Below are 15,747 nucleotides of genomic sequence, written 5' to 3' on the forward strand. Positions count from 1 at the left end.
ATCCATTATATAGACAATTTCCATCTCCAATTTACTTCCAGCAGCATTAAGTATAAAATAAAATGTACTCATTATCATTTTCATACTTTCTCCCTTCTTCTGTTCATTGCAGATAGGCCTCATACAAATCGTACAGCACAAATGAAAGCACACAGTTCTAAACAGAGACTCATGTAACCATAGCATTGTTTGAGTTGGAAGGGACCCTTAAGGGTCATCTAGTCCAACTCCCCTGAAGTGAACAGAGACACCTACAGCTAGATCATGTTGCTCAGGGCCCAGTCCAGCCTGTATCTGAATGTCTCCAGGGACATGCACCACAACTCTGGGCAACCTGTTCCATTGCTTCACCACCCTTAATGTAAAAAACTTCTTCCTTATATCCAGCCTAAATCTCCACTCTTTTAGTTTGAAACCATTTCCCCTTGTCCTATCCCTAGACCCTGCTAAAGATTCTGCGCTCTTCTTTCTTATAGCCCCCTTTAGATACTGAAAGGCTGCTCTCTGGTTTCCCCAAAGCCTTCTCTTCTCCATGCCAAACAGCCCCAGCTCTCCCAGCCTGTCCTCATAGGGGAGCTGTTCTATTCCTTGGACCACTGAATCATATTGTTAGTGTTACGGAAGATGGAATAGGTTAAAATGTGTAAGTCAAGCTCCATTTAAAGGCTGATTTCATGCCATGATATAACTCAATGTGTGAAACAAAATAAGCTTCTGTTCTTGGAAATGCAGAGAGAAAAATTCTCATGCCAGAATTGACATTTTAAATTAAGATTGTTTTTTTTTATTGTAAAAGCTATTTAAAAGACCTTTTTGTTATTGTCTCCTGTTGTGCCTGACATTTTTTTTGAGCCCAGTATCTGTGTAATGAAACTGTTTCATTACGCGTCCTTGGAATGCAAGGTAGGCTGCTGTACTGGCTCAGGCAAGAAGAAAAGCAGGGGCCGTGAAGTGCCCAGAAATTGGTACTGTATGAAAACCCAGCACAGGGCTTTGTCATTGAACTTGGGAAAAATAAATGGTGGAGGGAAAACATTTGTGTCTAGAAAATGAAGGAGTATGTTGGACAAAAGGCATCTCCAAGCTCTTGCTGAGAACCTTGTTCTCGTCACCTCTCAGCCTTCTCCTTTTCTGGCTTCGAGCCAGGCATGCACCTGAGCTCTGCAACACAGACCAGTGACTGCCAGGGCTGCTCTCTCCGCACCTGAAAAAGCCAAGTCAAATGGATTTGAGATGGAAATGAAGAAAACTGAAACACCTTTCTGCCACAGGTAGAGAACTTACTGCTGCACAGTACAGAACTCTCCTGAAGCAGCACGCTGCTGGTGCCTGCAGATCTCAAGCACTACAGCAGTCACACACTGTAACCATGAGGAAGCAACTACAAGTGGTGAAATCTGACCATGTTACACCTGGTGCAAGCATTGTTTCAAATTTCTATACTTATCATAGAATCATAGAATGGCTTAGGTGGGAGGGAACCTTAAAGTTCCAATCTCTCTGCCAAGGACAGAGTTGTCATCCACAAGATCAAACTGCCCAGGATCTGATCCAACCTGGCCGTGAATGTGTCCAGAGATAGGGCATCCACAGTCTCTCTGGGCAACCTATTCCAGTGCCTTGCCACTCTCTGAGTAAAAAATTTCTTCCTATCAGCTAACTTAAATCTCTACTCTTTTAGTTTAAAGCCATTCCCCCTTGTCCTGTCACTGTCAGACCATGTAGAAAGTCAGTCCCCCTCCTGCTTGCAAGCTCCCTTCAAGTACTGGAAGGCCAAAATTAGGTCTCTCTGGAGCCTTCCCCAAGCTAAACAAGCCCAACTCCCTCAACCTGTCTTCACAGGAGAGGTGTTTCAGCCCTTTGATAATTTTTATGGCTCTCCTCTGGACCTGCTCCATCAGCTCCACAACCCTCCTGCACTGAGGGAGTTGGACAGAGTACTCCAGTTAGGGCCTCACAAGGACAGAGTATAGAGGGACAATCACCTCTCTTGCCCTGCTTGCTACCCTCCTGTTGATGCAGCCCAGGATACTGTTGGCCTTCTGGGCTGCACAGCGCACTGCTGGCTCGTTTCTAGCTTTTTGTCCATCAGGACCCCCCAGCACCTTGCACTTGGCCTCATTAAACTGCATTAGATTCTTGTGTGCCCACTTTCCAAGCACATCCAGGTCTCTCTGGATGGAGTCCCTCCATTCTATTGTGTCAGCTGCACCACTCGGCTTGGTATCATCAGCAAACTTGCTGAGGATACACTCAGTCCCACTGTCTATGTCACTGATCAAGATGTTGAAGAGCACCAGTCCCAAGACGGACTCACTCCTGGGGGACACCACTTGTGATCAGCCTCCACCTGGATATAGAGCCATTGACAACAACCCTCTGCCTACGGCCATCCGATCTATTCTTTATCCACCCAATAGTCCAGCATTCAAATTCTTATCTCTCCAATTTAGAGATAAAGATGTGGTGTGGGACCATGTTAAAGGCCTTGCACAGGTCCAAGTAGATGACATCAGTTGCCCTTCCTTTGTCCACCAATGCCACAACTCCATCAGAGAAGGCCATCAGATTGGTCAGGAATTATCTACCCTCGGCGAAGCCATGCTGGATGTCTCGGATCACCTCTTCATCTTGCATGTGCCTCAACATCTCTTCCAGGAGGATCCACTCCATGACCTTCCCTGGCACAGAGGTGAGGCTCACCAGCCTGTCATTCCCTGGGTCTTCCTTTCTTGCTTTCTTGAATATGAGAGGGATGTTTTCCTTTTTCCAGTCACCAGAAGCTTCTCCTGACAGCCACAATTTTTCAAATATGATAGAGAGCAGGTTGGCAACCTCATCAGCCAACTCTTTCAGAACCCTGGGATGCATATCATCTGGCCCAAAGACTTCTACACATTTAGCCTCATGAGGTGGTCTTGAATTTGCTGCACTCTTACACTGGGAGGAATTTTGCTCCCCCAGCCCCTGCTTAAAATTTCAGGAACACAAGAGGTGTGAGAAGCCTGACTGGGGGTGAAGACGGAGGCAACAAACTCATGGAGTACCTCAGCCTTTTCCATGTCTGAGGAAGCCAGCTCTCTCTTTTCATTTATCTGAGAGGGTACACTAACCTTTGCCTGACTCTTCTGCCCAATGTAGCTAAAGACACCCTTCTTCTTGTTTTTCACATCTCTCACGAAGTTCAATTCCATCTGCACCCTGGCTTTTCTGATCCCATCCCTGCACATCCAGACAGCATCCCTATATTCTTCTCCAGCCACTCATTCACCCATCCATGCTTCCACTGGTTATACATTTTCTTTCTTTCTTTTTTTTTTTTCTTTTTAATGCATATCCACCCTATGGACTGCTTTGAAGTCTACAGATGAAAAATTGCTTGGAGAGCACAGACCACTCCTGTTAGCCACAACTTTTAGATGTGGTAGCCAGGCAGAGAGATATCTATTGCCTTGGCAGAGCAGGAAGCACTGTGGCTGCATGGGCTAGGCACTGGCTGCAGAACAAGGTCAGGGTTCTGGGACTGCAAAAAGGTCCAAGGAACACTCTCACTTGAAACCATTTGGCCTTTGGTGCAAACTACTTCATTATAAAGACAAAATAAAACAAAATGCAATATAAAAATTCCTGCACAACCTTCAGGACTCATTTTTCTAAGCTAGACTGAAGATACTCTGTGAGTGAGCTGCTAAGAGCAATGTCAGTGCCCAGAGGTGGCCCTACCAGCAGTGAAGCAATCAGTTCTCTTGTATTCAAACACTCCTTGAGCATCATGAAATCCTACACTCTCAAAGATGGAAAATACAGCACAGCATTTGTCACAGTACATGGTGGAAGCACAGAGACCCACATGGAAGTTCTTACCCACCTTTTATACAAGCATCAGCCAGAGCTGCGGACTCTCAACAAATTCAAAAGTTTGTAAGTGCAGTCTTGTGTCTGGTTTTAAGTTCAGAATCCATTTCTCAGTTTTTCTTTCTATAAAATCTAACTACTAGAGATGAGAGAAGATACTAAAGTAATCTTGAAATATTCTCTTCCCCTGCCTGGCTTTAAGGCTTTTTTTTTTGGTTGTTTTTTTTTTTTTTTTTAAACTGTTTGTCCAGATTATTAGTTTTCAGCCTCATTAGCAAATGAAATCATTGGGGATTTTCCTTTCTCAAAATATTTTCCAAAGCTTTACTCTAGCCTGCTCTGGAAACAATGAATTGTGACTTCCAAGTTAAAAATAGAAAGTTATGGACAAGAACCTGAATTTGAAACCAAACTTTCAATAGTGGGATGATAGGTGATTTTGTCAGCATGCAGCAAAGAAATTCTAAAACCCTTGGCAATGAAATTTTGCACTCAGTTTTTCTTTACGTATATACTGAAATTAATGGGATCAAAAAAAAAAAAAAAGAAAAGAAAAGAAAAAAATACATGAGGAATTCAGGCAGGAGTATAGTCTGACAGCCAGGGGACAAACTTGATGTAAAGGAATATTTTTTTTCCCACTTGCTTCAGCTGAGGTGCACCGACTCACCGTTAATCTTCAACTATCAGATTTCAATATATAGGCTCATTCTTGAAATGACTGTTCTAGACATATAAAATCCATCCCTGCTAAAGAGCTGTTGTTACTCCTGGTTTCTCAGGGTTGTGAGTGCTCACAGGAAATATTTTCATAGCAGTTACCCTGGAATTCAGCCTCTCCTGCAAGACCTGAGTCCTGCCCCAGGTTCACCTACCAAATGGGACACCCATATGTATCTGCTCTGGTGATGGGAGGATTTGGGATAGAATATCCCTTGAGTTCTCATGTCATTTTATCACTCCATGAGTTCATTGGCATTTGTTTTTCTCTCTCTTGCTTAGTGTGAAGCAGCTGCCTGTGGCAGCGTCCTGAAAACACTATTTCGTCTAAAGCAGAATTACTTTTAATCACGTGGACTGTTCTTTAGGCAAAAGCAAACTGCATTTGGCAGTGAGCTCTTCTAATGAGAAAGTCATTAAGGAATTCAGTTTGCAAACCACAGCGTATTTCCTCATACCCTTTCTTGGACAGCATTCCTCTGTGTGGCAATGCATTAGAAATGGAACAGACAATTGTGGGGTAAAAACCCTGAACCAATGTGTAGGTAACGTACAGTGCAGAACATAGGAAAAGTCCAAGAGTGGTGGAATAGCACTGGGAGAGTAAGTGCACATGGGTTTGATTCATTTGTATTATCACTTCTAAAGAGATTGCCAGCCTGGTCTAGATGAAACCTGAGCTCAATCTTACAGGCTAAGCCTTGTTTGATGGCTTGGCCTTAAATCACCCACGAGGAGGCAAAGGACTTGACGTGTTGTGATGGGGCAGCAGCCGGGCTCGGCAGGGGAGGTAGACCCATGCACAGTAATTGCTATGTCTGGCTGGCCATAAGTTTACTGAGACGCAACAGGACCAGTGGTGACGCCTGAGGAATGCGGACTCTCCATCTTCCCTCCTCTGCACTTACAGTAGTCTAAGGAAGCCTTGAAAGGAGAGGCAGCCACAGAAAGAGCAAACAGGAAAACCAGTCTGAAAGTCAACTATTAAAGTCTTAACATCTTCTCTTCTCCTTTGTGATTTGTGTCAAAACCACCTTAAGATTACTTTCTAAGAGGATGGTATCTCTTCCAGAGATCTGGCTGACTTCAGTTTTACTTCAGAGTATTACTGTCTTCTAGGATACAAAACAGGCAACAAAGAAGATCCTCAAGTGTCCATCTGTGTTTTGAAAGAAAAAGATCTCATAAGGACTAAAAAAAAAATCCTCAAACATCTGCCTGTCCTGACAGAATGTTTACTTCCTCAAGAGGCACTTCCTTGCTGAGGGAAAGGAAACCAACCTCATTTGTTCACGAAGTGTCAAGAGTTCTAACGGGCCACAGATACATGAATATGGGACTATTCCACAATCTAAGGTTGTATCTGTAACCATTTTGTATTGGTTTCTACAAGCAAGGAGAATCTCATTAAATACGGCAAAGATCTTACTGAGAGATGCCTCATCATTATTAAACACACATCTGGCAGTGATCTTGAAGATTAAGTCCACTAGCTACCAGAACACATTTCCCTCGAATTTAGTTAGAAAGAGCATCAATTGGCTGAAAAATCTCACCAGGGGTACAGAGTTTTGTGCAGTCTCCTAGCATCTTCAGCTCAAGAGAAATCAGCCACAGCAACCACAAATGGCTCCTTCTCATTCCAGAGAGTTTTGTAAATAAACTGAAAAATTCTTTTCATGAAGAGAGAAGGGAAATTGACTTTTTTTCCCACGTACTATGGATCACCACCAAAATTCAGGAATCCAGGGAGATTAATCAGTATAGGAACCCAACAGGCTTCCTGAGGCAAGTTGCTTTAAGTAGCCTTGTGATTAAGGAAATGGTAGGACTAGGTCATGCAATACCTTCTGACATCGAGTTCTAAATCCTATAAGCAACTACAGATTTTACTAGTAGAGTCAGTTGTAGTTGTTTCCAAATAACAAACCTTCAAGATTGTATTATGAATAAAATCTAAGAATGTGAAACTGAATTACATTACCACATTCTTACTGTCTAGATAAAGCATCTATAAAGTGTATGTCCATGGAAACTACAACAGATGCAAAGACCACAATAAGACTACTTGACAGAGTAAATTCTCAGCTACAAAACAATAATTTTCAACATAGACACCACCATTAGCTCTGCTTTTTCACCAGCGATGAACAAGAGCCTGCATGCCATGCTTGTAACAATCTGCCCCAGCAGAGGTCACCTGCTGTCACTGTTGCCGGTACTGAAATGCACCACCCACTCCACCTCTGTGCTTGCAGCCAGTTTGGTCTCCAGAAACACTCAGCGTCTGTGAATGTCAATGGGTGCCATTTTTCTACATGGTGGAATTCAATTCCACATCTTCGCTCCATAGGCACTTCCATGTCAGATGACATTTTGGCCTCTCTGCTGCCATCTTTCACACAGTAACAAACAGTAACAGAATATTGATGGGAAGATTCAACCTCTACTGCCATACCACCAACATTTGCTTCTGATGTTGTGGGCCAACACAATAACATAGGAGGCATTACTTTCAGGGCAGCCCTCATAGTAAGAATCACCTAATAGTTGTATCAGCAATATGTCACGATGCTTGCTAGACTCAGCTATATACACGGAAGGCATCTGTGTTAAGGTGAAAAAAAGAGACATGAATTCTGGAAAGTGATTTTACTTGGTGTCTAAATACTTTAGACAGTATTTTAACAATCTACTCCTGCAAGATGATATCATGAAGATCACCAGTTGATTTTATATTGTTTGTAGGTGAACAGAACACTAAAAGCAAAGTTAAATGCCACTGTGGCTCTTGTGACTCTCAGATCCCTTCCCTACAAGAGGCACAGTCTTTTATCAGGTAAAAAATCATACCCTTATATTGTACATGCTCATTCTTTGAAAAACGCAAGCACATTTTGTGCTCAGTACTAGCCTTCTGCCTATCATTCGTGTGTTTCTAACAAATCTTGCTGATGGTCAAGTTGTCCTGGCAGAAGCAGAGCCTGTCCCCCAGCTTATTTTGCTTATTTTTCTGCTTTAGCATCCTGGAGACTTTTACTGTTGTGTATTACACAGATACTTGTGTACTTCAAAGCTGTTTAAGGATCACTCAGCTCACATGTCAACATTACACAACTACAGTAGCATTTGCAAGTCTCCCGTTTCCCACAGGGTCTTTTGAGACCAGAGTTTTTCTCTCAAAATTTTGTTTCAGAAACCACGGAAAGAACAGCAGGATGTAACCAATTTTACTTTCCATGCTAGGAACTAGGGAGAAGGATTTAGACAGCAAAAGCCTGTAATCCCATGTCAAAGTCATGATTTTTCTACTACCATGTTTACAGTGCTAAAAAATTAGTAAGCCAGACAGAAAGCCAGCCCACTATCTTGGCATTGCTCAGATGTGTCTTTGGTCAATTACTTAATATCCTCTCAATTTTGTATATTTTCCTACGTGGTATTGATCAAAATTTTGTACTGAATGAACTAATTTTTTTTTTCTGAATGACGATTAAATTTATACCATACTGAAACTAAGTGGAAGCCCCAGATTTTGTTGTTTACAGTGGAACTACTCTGGATCGACGCCTGCAACCATTGAAGCAGAACCTGTCTCTTTAAATTCAAGCCTCACATCAAGAATTGGATCTAGAATATAGATACTAAGAAATACCACACTGATGGAAGGTCTCTAAAAATTGGTTTCTACAATTTATGACAAGGAGAATCACCAATCTCAAATTTTCCTAGAGGAAAAAAAAAGGGTAAATTCTCCAGGCTGACCCATCTATCCATCTGGCTTCTGTGGCACAAGATACTGCCTAAAATTCAAGTTTAATGTAATGGTAAAAATACTTGGCCTAGTGACTGCTTCTCTGCTGTAGCACTGGGTAGTGATGCGTATGCTATCAACACCCAGCAAATTATCCAACTCTCTTCACCTTTCTCTTGTGCCACCAGGGACTCTGACAGTTTAAAAAAATGCCAAAGGTTTCTGAATGCAAAGCATGGACGGTACAATGTGAAATCAAATTCTGCTCTGATAGAAAACAGACAAAAGACTTCACCATCAGCCAGCTCAGGCTCTCTGCCTGCAGTCCTGGCCCACCAAAGTCAACAGCAGAACTCCTAAAGAGAAGGACTGAGGATCTCACTCATTAGTCAAGAACTTTAGGGTAGCTCGTGGTTTGGAGCACCATTATCTGATTTTTAAAGGTCAGTGTGATTAGATTGCCTGTTTTGAGTGGGATTAAGTTAGAGGTTGTGTGAAATTTATGTAGGTGTCTGACTCCTGACAAACTGACCCAGTTCAACAGCTCCGTGCACCTGGCCTTCCTTGTGAAGTAAATATGAGTAGCATGTAGCTAAAGCTTGTTTCATCACCCTGCGTGCCTTCTACCCTCCCTTTGAAGTTGGTGCCTCCCCCTCCCTACCAGCTTTGCTGCCTCACACACTGGCCCACATGAAAGAAATTTTGCACTCACACCAAGCATCCTTCTCTCCCTTAAAACTGTAACACATCTACCCTTGCTGCACCAACACGCAGCAGGCAGCCCACCACCGGGCTACAACCATGCTGGGAACTGTTTCAGCTGAATTATTGGGGCGCTAGTGGTGAAAGCATGGCTATTACCTAGTTTGTTTCTAAACAAGGACACAATGCATTTGTCACGTGGTGGTGTCCCATCACCTCTCAAGTCTTTGCATAACCATCTGCTTGCTTGAGCACAAGAGAAAACGAATCTAAACTGTTCTTTTTATTATTTAAATGTAACATCTGCAGAAATATGTTCTTCATCCTAAAACCAATTAACAGTAAAATGCTGACACATCAAACTTTCCAGACAGTTAAATTAATCAAAAGCTTATGCAAAGGCTGCATTCAAAAAGAAAAAGGGCAAATGGCAGCAGTCACTGGTGGCAGCAGCAGCCTGACCTGGCATAGGGCAGCCACAGGTCCATCACGACCTCAGCACAAGCCAATCAGTCATCACCTTCCCTTGCAGCTAACTTGCATGTAGCAATCCTGATGGGTGCTATGGTGGCAGAAGGAGATTCAGGCAAAGGCCAAGGCACCAGCTTGCCAGTGCTGGAGGCTCCTGCTGGGTGAGGATGGCCTGCTGAGGACAGCCAGCACTGGGAACTTGGCCCAGCTGGCCAAAGCACATGCACTTCTTGCTCAGAAGTCTGCCCCTATGGACTGAAGGTTGGGAAAGCTGATCCTCAAGGATTTTTGAAAGTGGGATTCATGCAAAATTGACGTAAGAAGATAAGATTATGAAATATTCAATTTTAAAAAGGCTCTATTTTAATTTGTTGGAAATATTGGGTTTCAGTTTAACTTTTCAGGGCCTTCATATTCCATCAAATAAATCAAAATGAAGCAGTCAAGATGAAAAAATAATTCAGAATTAAATCTTAAAACAAAATCACTTCCGGAAGATGAGATTTATTTATTTACTTTTCAGTACAATGCAAAATCCTTTTTTTTTTTAATCCTGGAACAAGATTTTGTCAAAACTTTTTTACACAATATATCTATGCTTACAGAGTGGCATGTAGCATGTTTTATTGGAATGTTTTGCTGTAAATGATTATCCAAGTGACTTTCATTCAAAATAGTGATAATAACTTAAATGTGATATGGAATGGTAAAATATATGGTAAATTTAACAGAAAATGAAAATTCTAAAGAAAAAAATAATTAAACTGAGGCCACTTACTGACAAGGGTAGATAAAGAAAACCAAACCAGAACAAATATATATATAAAATATAAAACCTATAATTAAACATCTAGAAAGCTTAGGATCACTGTTACAAGTTTTATTAAGTACTTTAAAGTAAGAATTATAAAGTATACTTTTTGAAACTGTTTCAGCGTCTCTTTTTTTGATCTTTAAAAATTTTTTTGATCTTAAAAATTTTATCTTCAGTTTAACACAAACTGAAGAGAAAAACATTTGAAAAGATTAATAGTCTAGGAATTATAACTTTCATGGGTAGCTAGTTTTTATTTGTCTGATATATTTAATATTGCTGATGAACAACAAATGTATTCTCCAACGCTTTTTATATATAGTTGAACAAACGGTCTTAAAAATACAGTTTTGCTAAAGAATTTCACTGATAGCACTAGTATGTGTCACATAATTCAGGCTGAATCACAGCAGCATCCAGAGGGCACATGTTAACCTTACACTGCACAGGTAAGTACAAATTAGTGAAGCAGCTCTCCCTACGCAACTTGCTTCATAATTAAATGATCTGTTTTCCGAAATGGCCGGTTTTTCAGGTGTCAGATGCCTTAGCCAGCTTGCAAAATATTCTTGGCTCTTTGCAGCAGTGCTCTGTTGAAGAACATTTTTCTAATAACTACAGTAATGAGCAAGAAAGGACTGTTCTGTTTTGTCATACTGTAAAATAATTAAGATGATGCAGAATAAATGCTAGAAACCATTGCTGCAAATAGAATTGTCTAATATAAGTTATACCAACAATTAGTTAGGCTTCAGTGAAAACCAAACATCCCCCAGATATTAGAAAAACATGAAATCACAGCAGTTATTTTTAAAGCATCCAATACGATGAATGTTTGGCAGCTCGACTGGTGGCTAGTGGCTTGCGGCATCACGTCGGGCTGCCATGAGACAGGCCTCGGATATGAAATGACCGCAACAACACCACTCCAAATGCTGGGCTGCTGCAGCAAAATTGTGATAAAAAAATGACACATGTAGATGCCAAAAAGGAAGAAGTAAAAGGAAAGGTTGAACTGTGCCCTATTATGAAAACATCCATCTTAACTAACTCTGTGACTTCATGGAGTGGCATGAAGCAAGTCAAGCAGTTTGCTGTCAAAAATGAGATATCAGCTCCCCACAAGCACACACTGCTGGTGACTGAATTCATAACAAGCAAAACTGTGTATAGGAGCACTGTCCTGGGGCAGAGTGATGGATCAAGGTATCAACTTGTATTCTGTAGACCAACAGAGGTCTTCATCATTTTAGAAACTGGAGAAAAATTATTGCAGCTAAATGAGGTCCCAGTGCCAAAGCAAACTTACATACATTCCAGTACAGAAAAAAAATGAAGCAAATGTGGTGGAAGAAAATAAAAGCAATAGGTAAACTTTCAACATCTTGATACTTTGTATTTGCCTGTATCTGAAGATCCTCTAACAGCACCACAGTTCTGTGCTTTTTGAAGAAAGCTAGCCGTTTGAGGGCTGATGAAGCTGCTTGCATACAGCTCCTTTCCGAAATATTTTCTATCTTCTAGCATTGTGAAGCTGAAAGTAATAACATCAACATTTTTAAATCTAGGGCCTCAAGTTAGATAATTAATCCCCTGCATCATTCCCAAATACATGACCTGAATTTCAGCATGCCAGTGGAAGATGTAAATGGTCAGCTGTCTGAAAATGCAGCTGTTTATGTAGGAGTCTAATCAAAGAGTAGTTGCTTCACTCCTAGAGCCAAACGTAAAAGTTTTGGCCCTGTGGGCCAAACTACGGGCTTCAGTTTCTTCAGCTGCAAAGGAGAAATGATACCTATCTCTAAGGAGTGTTGAGGTGCTTAATTCATGGATGTTTACAATGAGTTTTCAAGTTTGGCTGAAATTTCTGGCTTCTTACTTTGCACATGCAAGCTTTCACGTGTAACTGTTCTTGGCACTACGTTCAGCCTTACTTTATATGGGATTCTCTCATATACATCAGATTATTACGAAAACAGCTACTGAGTCATGGGCGCAAGTGTGGTAACCATTTATTCTAGTCAATCATGTGACATTTCCAAGTACAGATTTCAAAGGCAGAACGAGGCAAGTTGGGAAGTCAGTTCTTCTAACTTTCTGATTTCTGTTCTGTGGCTGAAGAGATTAGATTATTGGAAAACATGCTATTAGTGGTGGCTCGCAGCCAAACAGTCTGCTTTGCATTCTGCAAGGGGTGCAGTACTTGCTGTAAATGAAAGAAAAGAGCTGGTTAAGTTACTCCAGCAAGGAATGTTCCCTTTGGGAATTGTCCACAGCAAACTAGAACTGTGGTTGGTGAGGAAAGAGCAGCAGGGAGAAGAAAAATAACAAAAAAGGTCAGAAATTTCAGGGAAATAAAAGGCCCTTTTTCTTCTCTATACTGAACACCAAGTTAACAAGGTTTAATGTTTGTTGATCCATTCTATGCTACTTTCTGCATATCCAGACCCAACTGAATGAAAACCCAAACAATTACTGTGTAAGCCCATGCTCAACCTCCCCATTCCAAAAAGCACATCAGCATATGGTTACCTTCACACATGTGACACAGACCCCTTGACTTTAACTATTAGACTTAAATATCTGATTAAAATTAAGGACACATCCTTGAGTAGAGGCTCTTATGCTTGTAGCCAACACATATCATCCTGAAGTAGACAAAAGCATGAGTCCTAGCACACTAACCCAAACTTTGAAAATAATGCCTTGAACTTCTCATTCCTTAAATAATTCAAAGACTAAATTATTTTTCTTTTTTTTCAGTATTTTCAGGTTTCATAGTAAAGAAAAAAAAAGCTTCAAATGTTTGCAACAAGAATATGTTTTCAATGTGCTTCAGAGGAACAAAAACATTAGTCTTTTTTCCTTTCTTTAGAAGACTTTTTTTAAGAAAATCTCCTTCTAATTCTACAAGGAAAAGCATGCCTGTGTGAATTTAAGATGCTCATGAGAAGAGTTTGGTATTATTTTATTAACTCTTTAAAATTAATGTTTTTGCTTTTTAAATCACTGTCACAATACGTGAGAGTAAGATTCCTCCAGTGCTTAGAGTTAGCAGCCCCATTTCTTCGCTGCAGGAGACTCAATAAAGATGATAATTTTGGAGCTTTTTTAACATAAAGGTTTTCAAATTTGAGATTACCTATTGATTTTATCAAGAAACTCCTCAACTATATTCTGGTAGGAATAAAATCAGATTTTTTTGATTTCAGTAAGAATCAAACTGGTGTTCTGGAAAGAGAGACTCAAAGCCTGTTCCTTAATCTCTAAAGTATCCTTTTCAGCTTGAATCCACTGTTTACTCTGTAGTATTTTCCATATCAACATCATATGTAGCACTCCATATGGAAACAGGACAGTACAACAAAGGGATTCTTGCAGAAAATTGGAAAGAGGTGTTCGAAGGAAAACCAAGGGAAAATAAGGCCAAATGATCGGGGAAAATGATTACAGTGTTTTTCACTGATGTGAAAAAGAGAAAAATATAATTATCGCAAACCATGCTGTGATTTCAACCATCCTTTAAAAACCCTGGGATCGTGATATAATCTAATCTCAACAGTAGCAGTAGCAATAACGCTCCGAATATATGTGCAAGACTGCAGGACTTGTTATCCTGAGGTCCTCAAGGCAATCGAGTAACATTCAGCTCCATGCTGTGAGAGCATTTAGGGATAATATTACCTTTCCCTTACTTCACTGAGGCAGCTCTTTAGCAGCACGTGTTTGGAAAAGAAAGGGAATGCACTGCCTGTCTGGTAAGTAACATAATCAGTCATAACTGATAAATTTGAGGAATTTCTAGAGCTGCTGGGCTCTTACCAAAACCCAACATGGTTGCTGTTGGCCTCATTCTGCTTTATATTACACAGGAGAGATGTGGCCATCCCAATGCCCATGAAGCAAGAGTTCAGTACTGGGCATTCAGAAGATCTCTAAGCTTTGAAGTATATTGATGGTACATAATGTCTGAGAGCTGCCGAAAGCAGGGTACAGCCATTAGGCAATTTGAACTGGGATATCTGCTTTCAGCCCACAGCTTTGTGGTATTCACTTACATCAGGAACACAGTTGTTCGGTCTGAACACAGGAAAAATGTTTTGGTAAACCCAATGCTTCTCCAATTCTTTCTTCTATTATGACTTTATGAGCAAGGAACAGCTCTCTGAAAGTTTAATACCGAAAGAGTTATACTGGCATAAAACAGGCATGAGAACAGATACATTAAAGCTTCAGTCAGGCCTGCTTTAGAAATAAAAAAAAGTACAATAAAATCTGTATCTAGATCAGTGGAGTGTTTTCTACAAAACCAGCCTCACCTGAAGCGATCTCTCAAATAGCACATCTTTCTCTAGGTGGAAAAAGCAATCAGTCTGTAATTAGGAGCTGCCTCTAAAGTATCTGATGCTACAAAACCATTTGCTATTAGAGGTAAGATACAGCAGTGGTTGGAAATAGGAATCACAGAATCACAGAATTGCAGGGGTTGGAAAGGACCTCTAGAGATTACCGAGTCCAACCCCCCTGCAGAGGAGGCTCCCTGCAGCAGACAGCACAGGTAGGCGTCCAGGCAGGTCTTGAATATCTCCAGAGAAGGAGAATCCACAACTTCCCTGGGCACCCTGTTCCAGTGCTCCATCACCTTCGCTGTGAAGAAGTTCCTTCGCATATTGGTGTGGAACTTCCTATGCTCAAGTTTATCGCTGTTTCCCCTTATCCTGTCCCCACAGACCACTGAAAAGAGGTTGGCCATGTCTCTTTGACTCCTACATTTAAGATATTTATAACTATTAATCAGATCACATCTGAGTCTTCTTTTCTCATGGCTGAACAGACCCAGGTTACTCAGCCTTTCTGCACAGAGGAGATGCTCCAGGCCCTTTATCATCTTTGTGGCCCTCTGCTGGACTCGGTTTCCAAGAGATCCCTGTCTTTTTTGTACCAGGGAGCCCAGAACTGCATACAGTACTCCAGGTGAACACAGTAAGGTGGAGGATCACCTCCCTTGACCTACTGGCCACTCTCTTTTTAATGCACCCCAGGATCCCACTGGCCTTCTTGGCCACCCAGGCACACTGCTGGCTCATGGCCAACCTGTCATCCACCAGGACCCCCAGGTCCTTCTCCGCAGAGCTCCACTCCAGCAGGTCATGTCCCAGTCTGTACTGATACTCACGGTTATTCCTTCCCAGGTGAAAGGCTTTACACTTGCTTTTGTTAAACCTCATCTGGTTTCTTGCTGCCCAGCTCTCCAGTCCATCCAGATCTTGCTGAATGGCAGCACAGAATCGGTGAGTCTTGATCATATAATCCAAGCCAAGTTTAGAACACCTTCATAGTTAATAACTGCAGTGGCCTCAGGGGAAGCCATATGATCTCGGTCACATGTGTGCTTCAAATAAGAGGCCAGACATCTTTCTGAAAGTATGCT

The 15,747-nt window shown here is 41.3% G+C and overlaps 1 protein-coding gene across 4 annotated transcripts in view; it reads right to left on the reverse strand.

Annotated features, from left to right (window-relative positions):
• Window positions 1–15,747, reverse strand: part of RSPO3 (R-spondin 3) — a 66,492-nt gene that overhangs the window by 31,751 nt on the left and 18,994 nt on the right. The window lies entirely within an intron of this gene.

The sequence above is a fragment of the Numida meleagris genome, chromosome 3 (assembly GCF_002078875.1).
Source record: "Numida meleagris isolate 19003 breed g44 Domestic line chromosome 3, NumMel1.0, whole genome shotgun sequence".
NCBI classification, from domain to species: Eukaryota; Metazoa; Chordata; class Aves; order Galliformes; family Numididae; genus Numida; species Numida meleagris.